The 27,179-nt window shown below is 40.1% G+C and overlaps 1 pseudogene; it reads right to left on the bottom strand.

Annotated features, from left to right (window-relative positions):
- The window catches only part of LOC101152038 (heat shock protein HSP 90-alpha A2-like), an 85,576-nt pseudogene that overhangs the window by 32,008 nt on the left and 26,389 nt on the right, over positions 1–27,179 (bottom strand).

The raw sequence follows: 27,179 nt of genomic DNA, 5'->3' as shown, positions 1-27,179 counted from the left end.
TGTGCTCTCACAAAGGGCATCTGGAAGCCCAGCAGGAGGCAACCCTTGACCACCACAAACACTCAAGCTGGCAGGGAGAGCTGTTTAGAGAAGTGGTAGTACAGCAAGCCAGCTAATGTGTAGCCCAAAGAGTTTGGTGTAGGAGTGTCTGCAGTGGAGCATGGCCAGAAACAGCCATCTCCCTAGGTTCAGCTTGCTCCCATAGGAGACTTTAGACCTAGAAAAACTGTAGGGCCTGAACTTTGCATGGCAGTCTTGCCTATCAGACTGGGCCAGTCCAACCTGAGCCCCCCTTGGTCTGCTGTCCTCCCCCAGGACTTCAGCTCGGCCACACCTGCTTGCAGTGCAGCCTTGGATGCCCTGGAGATCTGCATCATAGCTTCTGCACTGGCAGACCATGCTTGACCAGCAGAAAGCTCCAGCAGAGCAGCCCCCACAGCCATGCACAGACTGCCCACCCCCTCCCCACACGGCAGGTTCCCCTGATCCCAGAGCAATCTTGCACATAACTTTGCCAGCACATGTGTGTATAGGCAGATTTTGCTTTTCTTGACCCACTAGGACACATGTGTGCATACAACGTGCCCTGCCACTGCTGCAGCAGAAGTGCAACCTCATTCCGCCTTGCCCACCAAGCACCATTACAGTCAGAGCCTTAGTGGGCCCTGAATCTGCCAGCACCTAGTCCTTGTATCAACACTACTGCAGGATTGAAATTAGGCATGAAGAACAGTGAACCCTCCCTCACCCTGTGCAATCATCCCTTACTGCAGTGCACAGAGAATGCACACAGACTTGCACCCACCACCATCCTGCCTCCATGCAAACATCACCACCAGTGTGACCATACACATGGTTGCACTCCCCAAACCCTCTGAGCCTTATTGCCTCAACCACTGTGGTGAATGCCCACATAAAGGCAAGCATCTCAGCATGTACTAGCACCCTGCTACAGCAGATGAATATGCACCCCGCCGTGCTGCCACTGCTGCTGCTGCTGGCATGCATAAATGAGGACAGATCCTGCTGTCACTGCACTATAAAATGCTTTGGCTGACACCACACCATCACCTCAGCCCAAAATTAATGTGCAAAAATCACAAGCATTCCTACACACCAATAACAGACAAACAGAGAGCCAAATCATGAGTGGATTCTAATTCACAATTTCTACAAAGAGACTAAAATAGATAGAAATACAATCCAAAAGCTTTTTAATAAAATTTTACTCCTGTTTTAAAACTTGTGTCCACCTCTCCTTTCACCTTATGCTCCTCAGTCGAATTATTTCTTCTGAGAAGCCAAGAATTGAGGTTGCTGCACACCGTGTGGATAACTACCACCACTAACAAGGGTACTCCTGTTGAGGAGGTGAAGAAGACTGAAATCTAACTCAAATTCCAGATACCAAACCCTGCAGGAAGTGCCTAGAGGGAGGGGCTAGCACTGTAGGGGATAATGGTAGCATATTAAAAGAGGTTTTTTCACTACAAAAAAAAAATTAAAATTTATGTGGAACCAAAAAAGAGCCCACATAGCCAAAGTAAAACTAAGCAAAAAAAAAAAAAAAAAAAAAAACAAATCTGGAGGCATCACATTACCTGACTTCAAACTATATTATAAATCTATAGTCACCAAAACAGCATGGTACTGGTATAAAAAAAGACACATAGAACAATGGAAGAGAATAGAGAACCCAGAAAATAAGCCAAATACTTACAGCCAACCGATCTTCAACAAAGCAAACAAAAACATAAAGTGAGGAAAGGACACCCTATTCAACAAATGGTGCTAGGATATTGGCAAGCCACATGTAGAAGAATGCACCTGGATTGTCATCTCTCACCTTATACAAAAATCAACTCAAGATGAATCAAGGATTTAAATCTAAGATCTGAAACCATAAAAACTCTAGAAGATAACACTGGAAAAACACTTCTAGACATTGGCTTAGGCAAAGACTTCATGACCAAGAACCCAAAAGCAAATGCAGCAAAAGCCAAGATAAATAGATAGGATTTAATTAAACTTAAAAGCTTCTGCACAGCAAAAGAAACAATCAGCAGAGTAAATAGACAACACACAGAGTGGGAGAAAATCTTCACAATCTATGCATCTAACAAAGGACTAATATCCAGAATCTATAATACAAGGAACTCCAACAAATTAGCAAGAAATAAAAAACAAAAATCCCATCAAAAAGTGGGCTAAGGACATAAATAAACAATTCTCAAAAGAAGATATACAAATGGCCAACAAACATATGAAAAATGCTCAACATCAGTAATAATCAGGAAAATGCAAATCAAAACCACAGTGTGATACCATCTTACTCCCATAAAAATGTCCATAATCAAAAAATAATAGATGTTGGCAGGGATGTGGTGAAAAAGGAACACTTTTACACTGCTGGTGGGAATGTAAACCAGTACAACCACTATGGGAAACACTGTGGAGATTCCTTAAAGAACTAAAAATAGAACTACCATTTGATCCAGCAATCCCACTACTGGTTATACACCCAGAGGAAAAGAAGTCATTATAAAAAAAAGTACTTGCACACACATGATTACAAAAGCAGAATTTAACAATTGCAAAAATCTGAAACCAGCCCAAATGCCCATCAAGCAAGTGGATAAAGAAACTGTGGTATATACATACCATGGGATACTATTCACCCACAAAAATGAATGAAATAATGGCATTTGCAGCAACCCGGATGGAATTGGAAGTAATTCGGGAATGGAAAACCAAACATCATATGCTCTCACTCATAAGTGGGAGCTAAGCTATGAGGATCCAAAGGCATAAGAATGATGCAATGGACTTTGGGGACTCAGGGGAAAAGATAGGAAGGGGATAAGGGATAAAAGGCTACCAGCTGGGTACTGTGTATACTGCCCAGGCGATGGGCACAATCACAATCACCACTAAATAACTTATTCATGTAAGAAAACACCACCCATTCCCCCCAAAACCTATGAAAATAAAAAAATTAAAAAAGAAAGTTTTAAAAAGAGGTTCTTTCAACATAGACATCCAGAGGATTAACTTTCTATAGACTTTCTATCCAGCCCAATGAGAAAAATTTGAAAACAGATGTGACCAGAGAAGAGAATACACCTGAGGTTTATCTATCAGCTTTCCATTCCGTAGACCCAGCACAACCCACTTCCTGCAGGCTGATAAGCTGGTGAAGTTCAACCTTATAATATTAGAAGACTCAGAGAAGTAGCACTTTTGAATGTCAAGGTTGATTTCCCTCCAGTTACTTCTCAATCCATATGGGGACAACCATGTGCTTATCAGATATGTAAATGTTTATTTTACCAAATAACTATTCCTAGAGCAATTGTAATGGAATACAGTTAATAATCCTTACAATATCCACTACAAAATGGAAAAGAAGGAATAAAGGAAATAAAAAGTTATTATTACCAAAAGAATATTGATCATATTTTAATTTTATGGGAGAAAATATTTGCAAACTACCCGTCTGACAAGGGATTAATAATCAGAATATATAAGGAGCTCAAACCACTCTATAGGAAAAAATCAAATAATCTGATCAAAAAATAGGTAAAAGATTTGAACAGACATTTCTCAAAAGAAGATATACAAATGGCAAACAGGCATATGAAAAGGTGTTCAACATAATTGATAGTTTACGGAGTTTAAATGTGCTCACATAGCACTGTCCACCCTGACAGTCATGAATTATATGTACTTACAAATGCATCTGATTTCTACTTATCTTATTTTCTCCTCACTTTTTCTTTTTTTATTATATTTTAAGTTCTGGGGTACATGTGCAAAAGGTACAGTTTTATTACATAGGTATACGTGGGTCATGGTGGTTTGCTGCACCCATCAACCCATCACCTACATTAGGTATGTCTCCTAACGTTATCCTCTCCTCACTTTTTCTAATGGAATCTTAGATCCACCAGAAAAAAAAAAAAAAAAAAAAAAACAGCTACTTCACAAGGCAAAAGAGAATTTGTCTAGTATGTTCTGAAATAATGCGTGCCTTTAAATTTAGCGTCTAGAACAGTAGGACTCAGTAGCCCAGAAATTATCTAATTCCTCTATGATCAACACCACAGAAAGGTGAGAAGGAAAGGGAGTTGCTACTCTGCCATATCATTCTTTCATAAGATTGTACAGGGCCCCAAGGGTCAGACTGGGCCTTTTGCTGATAGCAATGTGAGTCAGGCCACAACAAAACCAATGTGTGCATGTATATTCAAATTGGAGTTCTTTTGTTTTGGGGTTTCAGGTTTTTTTTGTAGAGACAGGGTCTCCCTATGTTGCCCAGGCTGCTCTTGAACTCCTGGCCTCAAGCAATCCTCCCACCTCAGCCATCCAAAGTGCTAAGATTATAGGCATGAGTCCATGAGCACATACTGAAATTATCAATCAATCCAAAAAAAATCATCACTATCTCTCTGTTTTATACAAAAAGGAAATGATGCTTCCACTGTGCTCTCCCTGCAAAATTATACCTACGTTCTTGCCTTTTAGCAGGATGTTGAGAGGTCCCAGAGAAAAATTACACTTCGCTGAGGAATGCTCCAACTCCATAATCTCGCCACCAATCTCCTACTATGTTTCAGCACCTTTTCATACTTCTCTTGGGAGCTAATCCAAAACTTCTCTACTTTTACCAAACCTTCTTTCCCTTCATTCTTAGGTAATCAGTTTACTTTCTACCCAGAAAAAAAAAAAAAAAAAAAAAGGAAATTCCATTAAGTATTCCTCCCATCTCCCATTGTCATTTATTCCCACACACATTTTCCTTCTTAATTCACTAGAAGGTTCCCTCCTACACCCCAGAGATAATCTCATCGCCTTTGTTCTAGATGAGATTGAGTCCTTCCTACCTCCATAGATATAAGGAGGAAGCTATGGAATAATTTCCGTAACTCTCTCCCCTACTACATTCCTACCTCTCCCTTCTACTGGCTCTGTCACTTCAGCATATAAATATACTCAAGTCTCTCACCTCCTTCCCACCCACTCAGGAACTCATCACGTCTCCAATGGGAAAAGAAAAAAATTCCTCTACCCCAGAATTTGCAGATTAGACTCCATAGTCTTCAGAGGCTTCCTGAAATTATATTTAAAGTTATATTATTATATGTATGCATTCTATAGAAAAAGAACTTACGGCTTTTCTTAGAGTCTCAAAGTCTCAAATGAGCTAGTAATCTAAAAATGGTAATGAGCTGTGCTAGATCTCTCTAAAATGCAAACCTGCTTGTATCACTCCCCCAATTAAAATAATTCAATATCAGCTTTAAGTTACAATCCAAACACTTGATCTGACACCTGTCCGACTTTCTCAAACATTTATGATGTGCCCAAATTTCACTACTAGTAAATGGCAGAACCAGAATTCAAACCTCTCTGCAAATTCAAAGCCCATTTCTTAAGTAAAGTGACTTACAGAAAACCTGACTTACATTTGTTTGAAATCATCCACTAAATAGAATTGATTTTTCAGAAATAAACAGAAGACATTTCATCAGCCTCATCAGGGATGGGTAGTCAAAGCTTTGACTATGAAGTCAGGCACCTTCTATCCCCAGGGGGCTAGACAGGCTGATTTGTGTTTCTAAATATAAGTCTTTTTCTGAATTTTGAAGTGTTTTTTGATGAGCCCTCAAAATCTGTTGTAGGAGAAGGTGGAGAATGAACACTTGGCACTTCGAGGGATTCAAAAAGAAAATATCTTTCATAAAACTAAATATGCATACACACACATGCACACACACACACTAATATAAGAAAAACTGGCGAAATCTGAATATGATAGGTTAATTGTATCAATGTCAATATCATGGTTGTGATATTATACTATAGTTTTACAGGAAGTTACCATAGGGAGAAACCAGGGAATGGTACACAAGATCTCCTTCTCACATATTTCAACTGCCTGTGAATCTAAAATTATCTCAAAATACAAAGTATAATTAAAAAGAAAAGGGAAGGCAGTCTCCCAACACCAATACCCAGGGTAGATCCCAGGGAACATAAATGGGAATTATGTTCTCAGATTCTCCACCAAGCAAGGGTTGGAACCTGCTCTAGCATCATACCTCTTATGTAACAAGACCTTAGAAAGAAATAGCTCTGTGAGGTGCCTGAAATCGGTAGGCACCAAGAGGTGTGATCTTGAGCACCTGGGTGTAGACCCCTGCACCATGGAGTTTTATTTGATCTGCCTCGTTTGAGGAGCTCTCCACATCAGATTACAAGCTGATGTGAAAGGTATATAGGAACTCCCTGTGCTCTTTGCGATGATAGTGGTTTGAATACAGTCACCCAAGAGTTCGTGTCCATCCAGAACCTCAAAACATGGCCTTATTTGGGAATAAATTAAGGATGTTAAGACAAGATCATCCTGAATTTAGGAATCATCTAAATCTAATGACTGATATTCTTATAAGAAGAGGAGACCACACCATGAAACACAAAGAGAAGGCACCTGCTGTGGTATGAATGTTCATGTCTGCCCAACATTTATATGTTGAAACACAATCCCCAGTAAAATATTATTAAGTGGAGCCTTTTGGAGGTGATTAGGGAATGAGGGTACAGCCACCATGAATGGAATTAGTGTTCTTAAAAAGAGGCTGGAGGGAACATGTTCACCCCTTCTACCATGTGAGGACCCAGCAAGAAGTGGCCATTCATGAGGATGGGACTTCAACAGCCACTATCTGCTGGCACCTTGATGTTGGACTTCCCAGCCTCCAGAACTATAAGCAATAAATTCCTGTTATTTATAAGTTACCCAGTCTAAAGCATTTTGTTATAGCAGCCCAAACATACTAACATAGTGGCTATGTAAAGTAGGAGACAGAGATTGGAGTTATATTGTCACAAGCTGAGGAACACCAGGAGGCACTAGAAACTGGAAGAAGCAAGAAACAATTCTCCTCGAGAGCCTTCAGGGGAAGCATAGTGCTGGCAACACCTTGATTTAGGACATCTGGCCTCCAAAACGATGAAAAGAATAAATTCTTTTCATCGTTGTTTTGTGTTGTTGTTGTTGTTTTCTGAGATGGAGTCTTGCTCTGTCGCCCAGGCTGGAGTGCAGTGGTACCATCTCGGTTCCTTGCTACCTCTGCCTCCCAGGTTGAGCAATTCTCCTGCCTCAGCCTCTGGCTCACTGCTACCTCTGCCTCCCAGGTTCAGCAATTCTCCTGCTTCAGCCTACCGAGTAGCTGGGATTAAAAACTCATGCCACCACACCGGGATAATTTTTGTATTTTTAGTACAGACAGAGTTTCACCATCTTGGCCAGGCTGTCTTGAACTCCTGACCTTGTGATCCACAGGCTTTGGCCTCCCAAAGTGCTAGAATTACAGGTGTGAGCCACTGCACCCAGCCTAAATTCCTGTTTTTTTAAGCCACGAAGTTTGTGGTAATTTGTTGAGATTGTCCCAGAAAACTAATACAACTTTTTTATAAATCTAAAATTCTTTCAAAATAAACAGTTTTTTAAAAACCTAATGTAGGGGGAGGAGCCAAGATGGCCGAATAGGAACAGCTCCAGTCTACAGCTCCCAGCGTGAGCGACGCAGAAGACGGGTGATTTCTGCATTTCCATCTGAGGTACAGGGTTCATCTCACTAGGGAGTGCCAGACAGTGGGCGCAGGCCAGTGGGTGCGCGCACCGTGCGCGAGCCGAAGCAGGGCGAGGCATTGCCTCACCTCGGAAGCGCAAGGGGTCAGGGAGTTCCCTTTCCGAGTCAAAGAAAGGGGTGACGGACGCACATGGAAAATCGGGTCACTCCCACCCGAATATTGCGCTTTTCAGACCGGCTTAAAAAACGGCGCACCACGAGACTATATCCCACACCTGGCTCGGAGGGTCCTACGCCCACAGAATCTCGCTGATTGCTAGCACAGCAGTCTGAGATCAAACTGCAAGGCGGCAGCGAGGCTGGGGGAGGGGCGCCCGCCATTGCCCAGGCTTGCTTAGGTAAACAAAGCAGCCGGGAAGCTCGAACTGGGTGGAGCCCACCACAGCTCAAGGAGGCTTGCCTGCCTCTGTAGGCTCCACCTCTGGGGGCAGGGCACAGACAAACAAAAAGACAGCAGTAACCTCTGCAGACTTAAATGTCCCTGTCTGACAGCTTTGAAGAGACCAGTGGTTCTCCCAGCACGCAGCTGGAGATCTGAGAATGGGCAGACTGCCTCCTCAAGTGGGTCCCTGACCCCTGACCCCTGAGCAGCCTAACTGGGAGGCACCCCCCAGCAGGGGCACACTGACACCTCACACGGCAGGGTATTCCAACAGACCTGCAGCTGAGGGTCCTGTCTGTTAGAAGGAAGACTAACAAACAGAAAGGACATCCTCACCGAAAACCCATCTGTACATCACCATCATCAAAGACCAAAAGTAGATAAAACCACAAAGATGGGGAAAAAACAGAACAGAAAAACTGGAAACTCTAAAACGCAGAGCACCTCTCCTCCTCCAAAGGAACGCAGTTCCTCACCAGCAACGGAACAAAGCTGGATGGAGAATGATTTTGACGAGCTGAGAGAAGAAGGCTTCAGACGATCAAATTACTCTGAGCTACGGGAGGACATTCAAACCAAAGGCAAAGAAGTTGAAAACTTTGAAAAAATTTAGACGAATGTATAACTAGAATAACCAATACAGAGAAGTGCTTAAAGGAGCTGATGGAGCTGAAAACCAAGGCTCGAGAACTACGTGAAGAATGCAGAAGCCTCAGGAGCCGATGCGATCAACTGGAAGAAAGGGTATCAGCAATGGAAGATGAAATGAATGAAATGAAGCGAGAAGGGAAGTCTAGAGAAAAAAGAATAAAAAGAAATGAGCAAAGCCTCCAAGAAATATGGAACTATGTGAAAAGACCAAATCTACGTCTGATTGGTGTACCTGAAAGTGATGCGGAGAATGGAACCAAGTTGGAAAACACTCTGCAGGATATTATCCAGGAGAACTTCCACAATCTAGCAAGGCAGGCCAACATTCAGATTCAGGAAATACAGAGAACACCACAAAGATACTCCTCGAGAAGAGCAACTCCAAGACACATAATTGTCAGATTCACCAAAGTTGAAATGAAGGAAAAAATGTTAAGGGCAGCCAGAGAGAAAGGTCGGGTTACCCTCAAAGGGAAGCCCATCAGACTAACAGTGGACTTCTCGGCAGAAACCCTACAAGCCAGAAGAGAGTGGGGGCCAATATTCAACATTCTTAAAGAAAAGAATTTTCAACCCAGAATTTCATATCCAGCCAAACTAAGCTTCATAAGTGAAGGTGAAATAAAATCCTTTAGAGACAAGCAAATGCTGAGAGATTTTGTCACCACCAGGCCTGCCCTAAAAGAGCTCCTGAAGGAAGCGCTAAACATGGAAAGGAACAACCGGTTCCAGCCGCTGCAAAATCATGCCAAAATGTAAAGACCATCGAGACTAGGAAGAAACTGCATCAACTAATGAGCAAAATCACCAGCTAACATCATAATGACAGGATCAAATTCACACATAACAATATTAACTTTAAATGTAAATGGACTAAATGCTCCAATTAAAAGACACAGACTGGCAAGTTGGATAAAGAGTCAAGACCCATCAGTGTGCTGTATTCAGGAAACCCATCTCACATGCAGAGACACACATAGGCTCAAAACAAAAGGATGGAGGAAGATCTACCAAGCAAATGGAAAACAAAAAAAGGCAGGGGTTGCAATCCTAGTCTCTGATAAAACAGACTTTAAACCAACAAAGATCAAAAGAGACAAAGAAGGCCATTACATAATGGTAAAGGGATCAATTCAACAAGAGGAGCTAACTATCCTAAATATATATGCACCCAATACAGGAGCACCCACATTCATAAAGCAAGTCCTGAGTGACCTACAAAGAGACTTAGACTCCCATACATTAATAATGGGAGACTTTAACACCCCACTGTCAACATTAGACAGATCAACGAGACAGAAAGTTAACAAGGATATCCAGGAATTGAACTCAGCTCTGCACCAAGCGGACCTAATAGACATCTACAGAACTCTCCACCCCAAATCAACAGAATATACATTTTTCTCAGCACCACACCACACCAATTCCAAAATTGACCACATAGTTGGAAGTAAAGCTCTCCTCAGCAAATGTAAAAGAACAGAAATTATAACAAACTGTCTCTCAGACCACAGTGCAATCAAACTAGAACTCAGGATTAAAAATCTCACTCAAAGCTGCTCCACTACATGGAAACTGAACAACCTGCTCCTGAATGACTACTGGGCACATAACGAAATGAAGGCAGAAATAAAGATGTTCTTTGAAACCAATGAGAACATAGACACAACATACCAGAATCTCTGGAATGCATTCAAAGCAGTGTGTAGAGGGAAATTTATAGCACTAAATGCCCACAAGAGAAAGCAGGAAACATCCAAAATTGACACCCTAACATCACAATTAAAAGAACTAGAAAAGCAAGAGCAAACACATTCAAAAGCTAGCAGAAGGCAAGAAATAACTAAAATCAGAGCAGAACTGAAGGAAATAGAGACACAAAAAACCCTTCAAAAAATCAATGAATCCAGGAGCTGGTTTTTTGAAAGGATCAACAAAATTGATAGACCGCTAGCAAGACTAATAAAGAAAAAAAGAGATAAGAATCAAATAGACACAATAAAAAATGATAAAGGGGATATCACCACCGATCCCACAGAAATACAAACTACCATCAGAGAATACTACAAACACCTCTATGCAAATAAACTAGAAAATCTAGAAGAAATGGATACATTCCTCGACACATACACTCTCCCAAGACTAAACAAGGAAGAAGTTGAATCTCTGAATAGACCAATAACAGGAGCTGAAACTGTGGCAATAATCAATAGTTTACCAACCAAAAAGAGTCCAGGACCAGATGGATTCACAGCCAAATTCTACCAGAGGTACAAGGAGGAACTGGTACCATTCCTTCTGAAACTATTCCAATCAATAGAAAAAGAGGGAATCCTCCCTAACTCATTTTATGAGGCCAGCATCATCCTGATACCAAAGCCTGGCAGAGACACAACCAAAAAAGAGAATTTTAGACCAATATCCTTGATGAACATTGATGCAAAAATCCTCAATAAAATACTGGCAAACCGAATCCAGCAGCACATCAAAAAGCTTATCCACCATGATCAAGTGGGCTTCATCCCTGGGATGCAAGGCTGGTTCAATATATGCAAATCAATAAATGTAATCCAGCATATAAACAGAGCCAAAGACAAAAACCACATGATTATCTCAATAGATGCAGAAAAAGCCTTTGACAAAATTCAACAACCCTTCATGCTAAAAACTCTCAATAAATTAGGTATTGATGGGACGTATTTCAAAATAATAAGAGCTATCTATGACAAACCCACAGCCAATATCATACTGAATGGGCAAAAACTGGAAGCATTCCCTTTGAAAACTGGCACAAGACAGGGATGCCCTCTCTCACCGCTCCTATTCAACATAGTGTTGGAAGTTCTGGCCAGGGCAATTAGGCAGGAGAAGGAAATAAAGGGTATTCAATTAGGAAAAGAGGAAGTCAAATTGTCCCTCTTTGCAGACGACATGATTGTTTATCTAGAAAACCCCATTGTCTCAGCCCAAAATCTCCTTAAGCTGATAAGCAACTTCAGCAAAGTCTCAGGATACAAAATCAATGTACAAAAATCACAAGCATTCTTATACACCAACAACAGACAAACAGAGAGCCAAATCATGAGTGAACTCCCATTCACAATTGCTTCAAAGAGAATAAAATACCTAGGAATCCAACTTACAAGGGATGTGAAGGACCTCTTCAAGGAGAACTACAAACCACTGCTCAAGGAAATAAAGGAGGATACAAACAAATGGAAGAACATTCCATGCTCATGGGTAGGAAGAATCAATATTGTGAAAATGGCCATACTGCCCAAGGTAATTTACAGATTCAATGCCATCCCCATCAAGCTACCAATGACTTTCTTCACAGAATTGGAAAAAACTACTTTAAAGTTCATATGGATCCAAAAAAGAGCCCGCATTGCCAAGTCAATCCTAAGCCAAAAGAACAAAGCTGGAGGCATCACACTACCTGACTTCAAACTATACTACAAGGCTACAGTAACCAAAACAGCATGGTACTGGTACCAAAACAGAGATATAGATCAATGGAACAGAACAGAGCCCTCAGAAATAACGCCGCATACCTACAACTATGTGATCTTTGACAAACCTGAGAAAAACAAGCAATGGGGAAAGGATTCCCTATTTAATAAATGGTGCTGGGAAAACTGGCTAGCCATATGTAGAAAGCTGAAACTGGATCCCTTCCTTACACCCTATACAAAAATCAATTCAAGATGGATTAAAGATTTAAACGTTAGACCTAAAACCATAAAAACCCTAGAAGAAAACCTAGGCGTTACCATTCAGGACGTAGGTGTGGGCAAGGACTTCATGTCCAAAACACCAAAAGCAATGGCAACAAAAGACAAAATTGACAAATGGGATCTAATTAAACTAAAGAGCTTCTGCACAGCAAAAGAAACTACCATCAGAGTGAACAGGCAACCTACAACATGGGAGAAAATTTTCGCAACCTACTCATCTGACAAAGGGCTAATATCCAGAATCTACAATGAACTCAAACAAATTTACAAGAAAAAAACAAACAACCCCATCAAAAAGTGGGCGAAGGACATGAACAGACACTTCTCAAAAGAAGACATTTATGCAGCCAAAAAACACATGAAAAAATGCTCATCATCACTGGCCATCAGAGAAATGCAAATCAAAACCACTATGAGATATCATCTCACACCAGTTAGAATGGCAATCATTAAAAAGTCAGGAAACAACAGGTGCTGGAGAGGATGTGGAGAAATAGGAACACTTTTACACTGTTGGTGGGACTGTAAACTAGTTCAACCATTGTGGAAGTCAGTGTGGCGATTCCTCAGGGATCTAGAACTAGAAATACCATTTGACCCAGCCATCCCATTACTGGGTATATACCCAAAGGACTATAAATCATGCTGCTATAAACACACATGCACACGTATGTTTATTGCTGCATTATTCACAATAGCAAAGACTTGGAACCAACCCAAATGTCCAACAATGATAGACTGGATTAAGAAAATGTGGCACATATACACCATGGAATACTATGCAGCCATAAAAAATGATGAGTTCATGACCTTTGTAGGGACATGGACGAAATTGGAAACCATCATTCTCAGTAAACTATCGCAAGAACAAAAAACCAAACACCGCATATTCTCACTCATAGGTGGGAATTGAACAATGAGATCACACGGACACAGGAAGGGGAATATCACACTCTGGGGACTGTTGTGGGGTGGGGGGAGGGGGGAGGGATAGCATTGGGAGATACACCTAATGCTAGATGACGAGTTAGTGGGTGCAGCGCACCAGCATGGCACATGTATATATATGTAACTAACCTGCACAATGTGCACATGTACCCTAAAACTTAAAGTATAATTTAAAAAAATAAATAAATAAATAAGTAAAATAAATAAATAAATAAATAAATAAAAACCTAATGTAAGGTCTGATAAGGCATCAGCACAAAGGGCAAGTCCTGCAGAGATAAATGTCAGAGCAGAAGGAGGCCTTGCATTATGGGTGTGGTAACAAAAAAAGATAGAGGCAGGACCTGACCCGGCTACACAGATGGACACTGCAAAGAAGGTGTGGAGTGTCACAAGTCCAGTCGTGCTCCCAGAAGCAGTGGAACTAGATGGTTTGAGCTAGTGAGACTAGAACTCAGGGACTAAAAACTCAGGAGGTGGACAAGGCTTTGGTAGCAGGAGATGCCAACATTCATTACATGATGCCCACCCAATGTCAGACTCTGAACAGTTTACCTGTGATATATCAATACTCTGGAGTGTCTGTAAGAATAAGGCCCAGCCTGATGAGGGGCTGACTGGACCTAGAGTCTTCTCAAGGCCCAGAAGCAATCCAGTTGAGCAGGGATTCAGGACAGAGCTCCAGACAGACCAAAGGAAAGGAAACAATTGCGAAGGCAAAATCAGCAGAAAGGCACGCTTGGAATCTGGACCAAAGGCCTGGGGAAGGGGCACAGGAGTAGAGAGGGGAGTTTGGAAATACTGTACCTCTTGGACTACACATTTCTTTAACAAATACTTATTGAGTACCTTTTTCTGTGTGTTTTGTATGCCGAACTAAATAAGATACAGTTCTTGCCCCCAAGGATTTCAGACACTCAGTTCAATCTCAAGTTTCAGGGTTGTGGGAAAATACATCAGACTTTCAGTCTTTCTGCAGTTTGGTTACTCCAAATGCAAACCCACTGATATTTCTAACACAATTTTTCTTAACTGAGAAACAATTCCCTCCCCTGTTCATATTCTCTCTGTTAAGTGATAGAGAGACTTTGTAAATGAGAAGGAAAAAACAATCCTGTATCATTCAAATGTGTGACTTGCACATTTTGCAGTATTTTTTCTCTCTCTCTTTCTTTCTCTCTCTTTCTCTCTTTCCCTCTCCCTCTCTCTCTCTTTTTTTCTCTCTCTCTCACACACACACACACACATACACACACACACACACAGAGTCAGGCAGAAATAATATGCTATTGCCAAAAACGTACAATAGATTTATCTAATCTTTAAAACACTACAGAAAGAAAAATATTCACTGCCAATAATCTTTTTATTAGTCAAATCGAGGTTTTCTATTTAGAGGTATTTTTCATTTGCAAGTCATCTCTATTTAAGGAATGTTCCCAATAAAGAAATGTGTCCCTTAGTCCCATGTGCTGATTCTGAGTTCCTTGAGATCAGAGATTACAGCTTATTTTTAATGACTAGACCTAGACTCTTAACCAAAGAAATCTTTGAATCCTTTGAACTTCTGAAAGTGTGTGCAAATGTTTGAATGAATGTTCATTTTTCTGGCAGAAGGGTCTGTAACTTTCATCCTATTCTCAAAGACTTTAATTAAAAACATTCAAGTAGCTTGGAACCCCATACTACAATTTAATGAATGTTTGCTGAGCCAACTAATTACTAATTTATTTATGTATTCTGTCAATGCCCTCTACCTAGGAACCACCAGAAACACACTTTTAGCTGAACAAGTTGGGTTAATTATTTGTGGCAGAGAGGAGGAATATATACCCTGGGTAACTGAAAGATGTCTAAGAGAGGGGTAGAAAGAACAAATTATATATTTGGACTTTGCTGGGGGGACGAGAGAGTCAATGATTGAGTATATCAATTTTAGACTATGGGAAAGAAGACTAGTACAAAGAAAAAACTGTAACTGGCATAGAAATAGCATTTAATTTTTGAGAAAGGAGTGTTTTGTGGATATTTGTGGGTGGCACAATGACCTTGTTTTTGCCTCTACTTAGACAATATTATGATAGTATTATGAAGTGGCCTTGTTTTATCTCATTTTACCACGGTTTCAGTATAACTTGTCTGAGATTAGTGTTCTGTGAGACTGATTATGTCTAATAGGAGGCTAACATGGCCTCCCTGTGAGTGCAAGTCCAGCATCTGGATGTCAAGGGCTGCTCTCTTTTTTTTCTCAATTCCCAACAGTGGGAAGATTTTCTGTAAGGTAAAGTACTCAGTATGGTGTTAGTAAAGCTTATAAATTTACTGATTTAAACATTGCTATTGAAATCTAGGGCAGACCTTACTCCTGCAAGAATACCATAATTTAAAAGTCAAAAAACAGATGTTGGCATGGATGTGGTGAAAAGGGAACAATTTTACACTACTTGTGGGTATGTAAACTAGTACAATCACTATGAAAAACAGTATGGAGATTCCTTAAAGAACTAAAACTAGAACTACCATTCGATCCAGCCATCCCACCACTGTGTATCTACCCAAAGGAAAAGAACTTATTATATGAAAAGGACACATGCACACACATGTTATAGCAGCACAATTCACAATGGCAAAAATATGCAACCAACCTAAGTGCCCATCAACCAACAAGTGGATAAAGAAAATGTTGTGTAAATATTCATCATAGAATACAACTCAGCCACAAAAAGGAATGAAATAATGTCTTTTGCAGCAACTTGGCTAGAGCTGGAGGCCATTATTCTAAGTGAACTAACTCAGGAATGGAAAACCAAATATTATATGTTCTGACCTATAAGTGGGAGCTAAGCTATGAGCACACAAAGGCATAAAAATAATATGAAATTTGAGGATTCCAGGGGAAACAGTGGGAGGTTGGATAAGGGATAAAAGACTATATATTGAATACAGTTTGCACAGCTTGCATGATGGATGCACCAAACTCTCAGAAATGACCACTAAAGAACTTATCAATATACCCAAAAATCACCTGTATCCCAAAAACTATTGAAATAAAATAAAAATGTAGGGGCAGACTGACACCTCACACGGCCGGGTACTCCTATGAGACAAAACTTAAAGAGGAACAATCAGACAGCAGCATTCGCTGTTCACGAAAATCCGCGATTCTGCAGACTGATACCCAGGCAAACAGGGTCTGGAGTGGACGTCTAGCAAACTCCAACAGACCTGCAGCTGAGGGTCCTGTCTGTTAGAAGGAAAACTAACAAACAGAAAGGACATCCACAAAAAACCCATCTGTACATCACCATCCTCAAAGACCAAAAGTAGATAATACCACAAAGATGGGGAAAAAACACAGCAGAAAAACTGGGAACTCTAAAAAGCAGAGCGGCTCTCCTCCTCCATTGGAACGCAGCTCCTTACCAGCAACGGAACAAAGCTGGACAGAGAATGACTTTGACGAGTTGAGAGAAGAATGCTTCAGATGATCAAAATACTCCAAGCTACAGGAGGAAATTCAAACCAAAGGCAAAGAAGTTGAAAACTTTGAAACAAATTTACACGAATGTACAACTAGAATAACCAATACAGAGAGGTGCTTAAAGGAGCTGATGGATCTGAAAGCCAAGGCTCGAGAACTACGTGAAGAATACAGAAGCCTCAGGAGCCAATGCGATCAACTGGAAGAAATGGTATCAGTGATGGAAGATGAAATGAATGAAATGAAGTGAGAAGGGAAGTTTAGAGAAAAAAAATAAAAAGAAACAAACAAAGCCTCCAAGAAATATGGGACTATGTGAAAAGACCAAATCTGCATCTGATTGGTGAACCTGAAAGTGACAGGGAGAATGGAACCAAATTGGAAAACACTCTCCAGGATATTATCCAGGAGAACTTCCACAATCTAGCAAGGCAGGCCAACATTCAGATTCAGGAAATACAGAGAACGCCACAAAGATACTCCTCGAGAAGAGCAACTCCAAGACACATAATTGTCAGATTCACCAAAGTTGAAATGAAGGAAAAAATGTTCAGGGCAGCCAGAGAGAAAGGTCGGGTTACACACAAACGGAAGCCCGTCAGACTAACAGCGGAACTCTCAGCAGAAACTCTACTAGCCAGAAGAGTGTGGGGGCCAATATTCAACATTCTTAAAGAAAAGAATTTTCCAACCCAGAATTTCATATCCAGCCAAACTAGGCTTCATAAGTGAAGGAGAAATAAAATACTTTACAGACAAGCAAATGCTGAGAGATTTCATCACCACCAGGCCTGCCCTAAAAGAGCTCCTGAAGGAAGCGCTAAACATGGAAAGGAACAACTGGTAGCAGCCACTGCAAAATCATGCCAAAATGTAAACACCATCGAGACTAGGAAGAAACTGCATCAACTAACGAGCAAAATAACCAGCTAACATCATAATGACAGGATCAAATTCACACATAACGATATTAACTTTAAATGTAAATGGACTAAATGCTCCAATTAAAAGACACAGACTGACAAATTGGATAAAGAGTCAAGACCCATCAGTGTGCTGTATTCAGGAGACCCATCTCACGTGCAGAGACACACATAGGCTCAAAACAAAAGGATGGAGGAAGATCTACCAAACAAACGGGAAACAAAAAAAGGCAGGGGTTGCAATCCTAGTCTCTGATAAAACAGACTTTAAACCAACAAAGATCAAAAGACACAAAGAAGGCCATTACATAATGGTAAAGGGATCAATACAACAAGAAGAGCTAACTATCCTAAATATATATGCACCCAATACAGGAGCACCCACATTCATAAAGCAAGTCCTTAGAGACCTACAAAGAGACTTAGACTCCCACACAATAATAATGAGAGACTTTAACACCCCACTGTCAACATTAGACAGAACAACGAGACAGAAAGTTAACAAGGATATCAACTAATTGAACTCAGGTCTGCACCAAGCGGACCTAATAGACATCTGCAGAACTCTCCACCCCAAATCAACAGAATATACATTCTTTTCAGCACCACATCACACCTATTCCAAAATTGACCACATAGTTGGAAGTAAAGCTCTCCTCAGCAAATGTAAAATTTCAGAAATTATAACAAACTGTCTCTCAGACCACACTGCAATCAAACTAGAACTCAGGATTAAGAAACTCACTCAAAACCACTCAACTACATGGAAACTGAACAACCTGCTCCCGAATGACTACTGGGTACATAACGAAATGAAGGCAGAAATAAACATGTTCTTTGAAACCAGTGAGAAAAAGACACAACATACCAGAATCTCTGGGACACATTCAAAGCAGTGTGTAGAGGGAAATTTATAGCACCAAATGCCCACAAGAGAAAGCAGGAAACATCCAAAATTGACACCCTAACATCACAATTAAAAGAACTAGAAAAGCAAGAGCAAACACATCCAAAAGCTAGCAGAAGGCAAGAAATAACCAAAATCAGAGCAGAACTGAAGGAAATAGAAACACAAAAAACCCTTCAAAAAATTAATGAATCCAGGAGCTGGTTTTTTGAAAGGATCAACAAAATTGATAGATCACTAGCAAGACTAGTGAAGAAGAAAACAGAGAAGAATCAAATAGATGCAATAAAAAATGATAAGGGGGATATCACCACCAATCCCACAGAAATACAAGCTAACATCAGAGAATACTACAAACACCTCAACGCAAATAAACTAGAAAATCTAGAAGAAATGGATAAATTCCTCAACACATACACCCTCCCAAGACTAAACCAGGAAGAAGTTGAATCTCTGAATAGACCAATAACAGGATCTGAAATTGTGGCAATAATCAATAGTTTACCAACCAAAAAGAGTCCAGGACCAGATGGATTCACAGCCAAATTCTACCAGAGGTACAAGGAGGAACTGGTACCATTCCTTCTGAAACTATTCCAATCAATAGAAAAAGAGGGAATCCTCCCTAACTCATTTTATGAGGCCAGCATCATCCTGATACCAAAGCCTGGCAGAGACACAACCAAAAAAGAGAATTTTAGACCAATATCCTTGATGCACATTGCTGCAAAAATCCTCAATAAAATACTGGCAAACCAAATCCAGCAGCACATCAAAAAGCTTATCCACCATGATCAAGTGGGCTTCATCCCTGGGATGCAAGGCTGGTTCAATATACGCAAATCAATAAATGTAATCCAGCATATAAACAGAGCCAAAGACAAAAACCATATGATTATCTCAATAGATGCAGAAAAGGCCATTGACAAAATTCAGCAACGCTTCATGCCGAAAACTCTCAATAAATTAGGTATTGATGGGACGTATCTCAAAATAATAAGAGCTATCTATGACAAACCCACAGCCAATATCATACTGAATGGGCAAAAACTGGAAGCATTCCCTTTGAAAACTGGCACAAGACAGGGATGCCCTCTCTCACCGCTCCTATTCAACATAGTGTTGGAAGTTCTGGCCAGGGCAATTAGGCAGGAGAAGGAAAAAAAGCGTATTCAATTAGGAAAAGAGGAAGTCAAATTGTCCCTGTTTGCAGATGACATGATTGTATATCTAGAAAACCCCATTGTCTCAGCCCAAAATCTCCTTAAGCTGATAAGCAACTTCAGCAAAGTCTCAGGATACAAAATCAATGTACAAAAATCACAAGCATTCTTATACACCAATAACAGACAAACAGAGAGCCAAATCATGAGTGAACTCCCATTCACAATTGCTTCAAAGAGAATAAAATACCTAGGAATCGAACTTACAAGGGATGTGAAGGACCTCTTCAATAAGAACTACAACCACTGCTCAATGAAATAAAAGAGGACACAAAGAAATGGAAGAACATTCCATGCTCATGGGTAGGAAGAATTAGTATCATGAAAATGGCCATACGGCCCAAGGTAATTTATACATTCAATGCCATCCCCATCAAGCTACCAATGACTTTCTTCACAGAATTGGAAAAAACTACTTTAAAGTTCATATGGAACCAAAAAAGAGCCCCCATGGCCAAGTCAACCCTAAGACAAAAGAACAAAGCTGGAAGCATCACACTACCTGACTTCAAACTATACTACAAGGCTACAGTAACCAAAACAGCATGGTACTGGTACCAAAACAGAGATATAGATCAATGGAACAGAACAGAGCCCTCAGAAATAATGCCGCATATCTACAACTATGTGATCTTTGACAAACCTGAGAAAAACAAGCAATGGGGAGAGGATTCCCTATTTAATAAATGCTGCTGGGAAAACTGGCTAGCCATATGTAGAAAGCTGAAACTGGATCCCTTCCTTACACCTTATACAAAAATTAATTCAAGATGGATTAAACACTTATATGTTAGACCTAAAATCATAAAAACCCTGGAAGAAAACCTAGGCATTACCATTCAGGACATAGGCATGGACAAGGACTTCATGTCTAAAACACCAAAAGCAATGGCAACAAAAGACAAAATTGACAAATGGGATCTCATTAAACTAAAGAGCTTCTGCACAGCAAAAGAAACTACCATCAGAGTGAACAGGCAACCTACAACATGGGAGAAAATTTTCGCAACCTCCTCATCTGACAAAGGGCTAATATCCAGAATCTACAATGAACTCCAACAAATTTACAAGAAAAAAACAAACAACCCCATCAAAAAGTGGGCAAAGGATATGAACTGACACCTCTCAAAAGAAGACATTTATGCAGCCAAAAGACACATGAAAAAATGCTCATCATCACTGGCCATCAGAGAAATGCAAATCAAAACCACAATGAGATAGATACCATCTCACACCAGTTAGAATGGCAATCATTAAAAAGTCAGGAAACAACAGGTGCTCGAGAGGATGTGGAGAAACAGAAGCACTTTTACACTGTTGGTGGGACTGTAAACTACTTCAACCATTGTGGAAGTCAGTGTGGCGATTCCTCAGGGATCTAGAACTAGAAATACCATTTGACCCAGCCATCCCATTACTGGGATGGATTATAATACCCAAAGGATTATAAATCATGCTTCTCTAAAGACACATGCACACGTATGTTTATTGCGGCACTATTCACAATAGCAAAGACTTGGAACCAACCCAAATGTCCAACAATGATAGACTGGATTAAGAAAATGTGGCACATATACACCATGGAATACTATGCAGCCATAAAAAATGATGAGTTCCCGTCCTTTGTAGGGACATGGATGAAATTGGAAATCATCATTCTCAGTAAACTATCCCAAGGACAAAAAACCAAACACCACGTGTTCTCACTCATAGGTGGGAATTGAACAATGAGAACACATGGACACAGGAAGGGGAACATCACACTGTGGGGACTGTTGTGGGGTGGGGGGAGGGGGGAGGGATAGCATTAGGAGATATGCTAAATGACGAGTTAATGGGTGCAGCACACCAGCATGGCACATGTATACATATGTAACTAACCAGCACATTGTGCACATGTACCCTAAAACTTAAAGTATAGTAATAATAAAATTTTAAAAAACAGTTTACTGAAGTTGAAATTCAATGTGTAGGTCTAAATTTTATTTCAATTTTAATTCTTCCAGAATTGATGTCTGAAATAGAACTTGCTTTAAAAATGGAGCTTGAGTGCCCTCTTGTGATGGAATAGGCATTTAAATTCATTGGTAAATATTTTTCAGTTGCATATGAAATAATTTGAACCAAATCATTTAGCAAACACAAAATGCCCTCTGTTGCTAGGCCAATTTATATCAGCACATTTTAGTGAGGGAAAGACAAGCACCTGAAAACTTGGTTAGTATTAATAGACAATATGAATAATTCAGAATAAAATGCTGTTCCTTTTATGGTACTGGTAACTCAAACAAAAACTTTGTAAAATAGAGTCTCTTTCAACTCATCATCAATTAATTGTCTAGCAAGTGCTCTCCATTCCTGCTTTGAAACATAGACCCACAAAACAAGAGGAAGTCTTGGGACTAAGCAGGTAGGCTCTGATGTGCTTCCACTCCCTAGCTCCCACTGAATGAAGTGCCCGTTTTCGAAGCATCTATCATTTGATCCTGAACTATTTATGTCAATTGTACTTGTTTTAAATTTGTCCAATTAAATAACATACAGATGAATTATTCATTGAAAAAGAAAGAAACTGTTGTTAAAGAAAACTAAGTTGGATTCTTTGGGATGACTTCAGGAAAAGATAATTGGAGAAAAAGACTTTCTTTTGAAACTACACAGACAAGAAAACTATAAAATATAGAAAATAGAAGTAATAAAAACTTCAAAAAATTCTAAACCTAAAAGCCTCACATCAGCAAACTGCTTAAAAATAATTTTTAATAAAAGCCTTCACCGGCCGGTCAAGGTGGCTCACGCCTGTAATCCCAGCAATTTGGGAAGCCGAGGCAGGTGGATCACCTGGGGTCAGGAGTTTGAGACTAGCCTGACCAACATAGTGAAACCCCATCTCTATTAAAAATACAAAATTAGCCGGACATGATGTCACATGACTGTAATCACACCTGCTTGGAAAGTGGAGGTAAGAGAATCGCTTGAACCCTGGAGGTGAAAGTTGCAGTAAGCCAAGATCACATCATTGCACTCCAGCCTGGGCAACAAGAGCAAAACTCCATCTAAGAAAAAAAAAAAGGCTTCACTCTCTATCAAAAGATTGGTAAAATATTCATTTATATATTTTATTCTAAAGTAAAACATTTTAGGTACTTATTGTCTTTTGAAGGATTCTCCACTTAATGAACTTTTTGGATTCACTAACACTAAAAGGTTTTTTCTTTAGATGCTCATTTTTTATATACATGTGTATTTAGATAAAAACTTCTGTGGAATGTATATATGGTCTGATTCTAAAATGAACTTGGGTCTATATGACCTGAAATACAAAAAGTCTGTCTGTGGTTAAAAATCAAACCATAACAGCTGGCATTATCTGGGAATATTTGTGTAAACTTTTGACCCTTAAAAGTACACTGCTCTTACACTGCTGACCTCAGTATATGGTATAAAAGCTTTATTCTGACAACTGCCTGGAATTCTCACAAAAGGAGGGCAGAAAATTTGGGTATATTAATCTTTAAGTAAACCCAAATGACTTATCTGCAAGTCTGAGCATAGTTTTTCATGGTAACAAGACCAAATATAGAATCACATAAGAGGGCTTCTACTTCACTTTTTACATTGTTTTTAATTATCCAGAAAATGATGAATATAATGAGCCCAAATTGCTGTAAATGGCCAATATTTCTCTGAAATACATTTACTTTAAAATTTTTGAGCACCTACAATGTACTCCGTCTGTTTTTCCCTTGATTTACACATGAGCCTCAGTAACAGTCACATCTATTATCAGATTTTAGTAAACAATTTTCCTACTTTGGACTTCATAAGAATTGTTAAAAGATAAAATTACAAGAAATATGGTTTTATAGATCTTATGGCTTTTATTTGTGATTCTAGAATCAGGCAGCAGTCTGGACCAAAATGGTTCAAAATGTTCTGCCCCATCACATGTGCAGGTTATATTTACAGCCATAGAAAAGTAAGTGATATACAGAAAATGAAAATGAGGTACCGTGACATCTAGATTAGTTAGAATTCAGTGTTCACCTTAATTCAACTTCATTTTTACAGATGGCTGCCTATGATTGACTGAAACTCAACTGCTGTGATTGGCTGAGACTCAGCTACTTTTTACAAGAGTGGATTACAGTCTGTTGACACAAGTTAGATTGCAGTTTACTCTATATGGAGAAACCTTTAGGACAAACGTAAAATATGCACAGAGGCAGTTTATTTGCATAGAGGTGTTTATAGTATTCTCTGATGGTAGTTTGTATTTCTGTGGGATCAGTGGTGATATCCCCTTTATCATTTTTTATTGCATCTGTTTGATTCTTCTCTCTTTTCTTCTTAATTAGTCTTGCTAGTGGTCTATCAATTTTGTTGATCTTTTCAAAAAACCAGCTCCTGGATTCATTGATTTTTTGAAGGGTTTTTTGTGTCTCTATCTCCTTCAGTTCTGCTCTGATCTTAGTTATTTCTTGCCTTCTGCTAGCTTTTGAATGTGTTTGCTCTTGCTTTTCTAGTTCTTTTAATTGTGATGTTAGGGTGTCAATTTTAGATCTTTCCTGCTTTCTCTTGTGGGCATTTAGTGCTATAAATTTCCCTCTACACACTGCTTTGAATGTGTCCCAGAGATTCTGGTATGTTGTGTCTTTGTTCTCACTGGTTTCAAAGAACATGTTTATTTCTGCCTTCATTTCGTTATGTACCCAGTAGTCATTCGGGAGCAGGTTGTTCAGTTTCCATGTAGTTGAGTGGTTTTGAGTGAGTTTCTTAATCCTGAGTTCTAGTTTGATTGCAGTGTGGTCTGAGAGACAGTTTGTTATAATTTCTGAAATTCTACATTTGCTGAGGAGAGCTTTACTTCCAACTATGTGGTCAATTTTGGAATAAGTGCGATGTGGTGCTGAGAAGAATGTATATTCTGTTGATTTGGGGTGGAGAGTTCTGTAGATGTCTATTAGGTCCACTTGGTGCTGAGTTCAATTCCTGGATATCCTTTTTAACTTTCTGTCTCATTGATCTGTCCCATGTTGACAGTGGGGTGTTAAAGTCTCCCATTATTATTGTGTGGGAGTCTAATTCTCTTTGTAGGTCTCTAAGGACTTGCTTTATGAATGTGGGTGCTCCTGTATTGGGTGCATATATATTTAGAATAGTTAGCTCTTCTTGTTGTATTGATCCCTTTACCATTATGTAATGGCCTTCTTTGTCTCTTTTGATCTTTGTTGGTTTAAAGTCTGTTTTATCAGAGACTAGGATTGCAACCCCTGCCATTTTTTGGTTTTCCATTTGCTTGACAGATCTTCCTCCATCCCTTTATTTTGAGCCTATGTGTGTCTCTGCACGTGAGATGGGTCTCCTGAATACAGCACACTGATGGGTCTTGATTCTTTATCCAATTTGCCAGACTGTGTCTTTTAATTGGAGCATTTAGCCCATTTACATTTAAGGCCAATATTGTTATGTGTGAATTTGATCCTGTCATTATGATGTTAGCTGGTTATTTTGCTCGTTAGTTGATGCAGTTTCTTCCTAGCATCGATGGTCTTTACAATTTGGCATGATTTTGCAGTGGCTGCTACCAGTTGTTCCTTTCCATGTTTAGTGCTTCCTTCAGGAGCTCTTTTAGGGCAGGCCTGGTGGTGATAAAATCTCTCAGCATTTGTTTGTCTGTAAAGAATTTTATTTCTCCTTCACTTATGAAGCTTAGTTTGGCTGGATACGAAATTCTGGGTTGAAAATTCTTTTCTTTAAGAATGTTGAATATTGGCCCCCACTCTCTTCTGGCTTGTAGAGTTTCTGCCAAGAGATTTGCTGTTAGGCTGATGGGCCTCCCTTTGTGGGTAACCCGACCTTTCTCTCTCACTGACCTTAACATTTTTTCTTTCATGTCACCCTTGGTGAATCTGACAATTATGTGTCTTGGAGTTGCTCTTTTCGAGGAGTATCTTTGTGGATTTCTGTGTGTTTCCTGAATTTGAATGTTGGCCTGCCTTGCTAGGTTGGGGAAGTTCTGGATAATATCCTGCAGAATGTTTTCCAACTTGGTTCCATTCTCCCCAACACTTTCAGGTACACCAATCAAACATAGGTTTGGTCTTTTCACATAGTCCCATATTTCTTGGGGCTTTGTTCATTTCTTTTTACTCTTTTTTCTCTAAACTTGTGTTCTCGCTTTTTTGATTAATTTGACCCGCAATCACTGATATCCTTTCTTCCACTTGATTGAATTGGCTATTGAAGCTTGTGCATGTGTCACAAAGTTCTCATGCCATGGTTATCAGCTCCATCAGGTAATTTAAGGTCATCTCTACACTGTTTATTCTAGTTAGCCATTAGTCTAACATTTTTTCAAGGTTTTTACCTTCCTTGCGACGGTTAGAACATGCTCCTTTAGTTTGGAGAAGTGTGTTATTACCGACCTTCTGAAGCCTACCTCTGTCAACTCATCAAAATCATTCCTCATCCAGCTTTGTTCCACTGCTGGCGAGGAGCTATGATCCTTTGGAGGAGAAGAGGCACTCGGTTCTTAGAATTTTCAGCTTTTCTGCTCTGGTTTCTCCCCATATTTGTGGTTTTGTCTACTTTTGGTCTTTGATGTTGGTGATCTACACATGGGGTTTTGTTGCAGATGCCCTTTTTGTTGATGTTGATACTATTCCTTTCTGTTTGTTAGTTTTTCTTCTAACAGTCAGGTCCCTCAGCTGCAGGTCTGTTGGAGTTTGCTGGAAGTCCACTCCAGACCTTGTTTGCCTGGGTATCACCAGCGGAGCCTGCAGAACAGCAAATATTGCTGCCTGATCCTTCCTCTGGAAGCTTCATCCCAGAGGGGCACCCACCTGTATGAGGTGTCTGTCGGCCCCTACTGGGAAGTGTTTCCCAGTTAAGCTACACTGGGGTCAGGGACCCACTTGAGGAGGCAGTCTGTCTGTTCCCAAAGCTCAAACACCATGCTGGGAGAACCACTGCTCTCTTCAGAGCTGTCAGACAGGGGCGTTTAAGTCTGCAGAAGTTTCTGCTGCCTTTTGTTCAGGTATGCCCTGCCCATGGATGTAGAGTCTATAGAGGCAGTAGGCCTTGCTGAGCTGTAGTGGGCTCCATCTAGTTCAAGCTTCCTGGCCACTTTGTTTACCTGCTCAAGCCTCAGAAATGGTGGACACGCCTCCCTCCATCAGGCTGCAGCCTCGCAAGTTGATCTCAGACTGCTGCACTAGCAGTGAGCAAGCCTCCATGGGCATGGGACCCACTGAGCCAGGCACAGGAAAG

The sequence above is a fragment of the Gorilla gorilla genome, chromosome 5 (assembly GCF_029281585.2).
Source record: "Gorilla gorilla gorilla isolate KB3781 chromosome 5, NHGRI_mGorGor1-v2.1_pri, whole genome shotgun sequence".
NCBI lineage: Eukaryota > Metazoa > Chordata > Mammalia > Primates > Hominidae > Gorilla > Gorilla gorilla.
The sequence above is the reverse complement of the archived record's forward strand: the minus strand, read 5'-3'. Positions and strand labels throughout refer to the sequence as shown.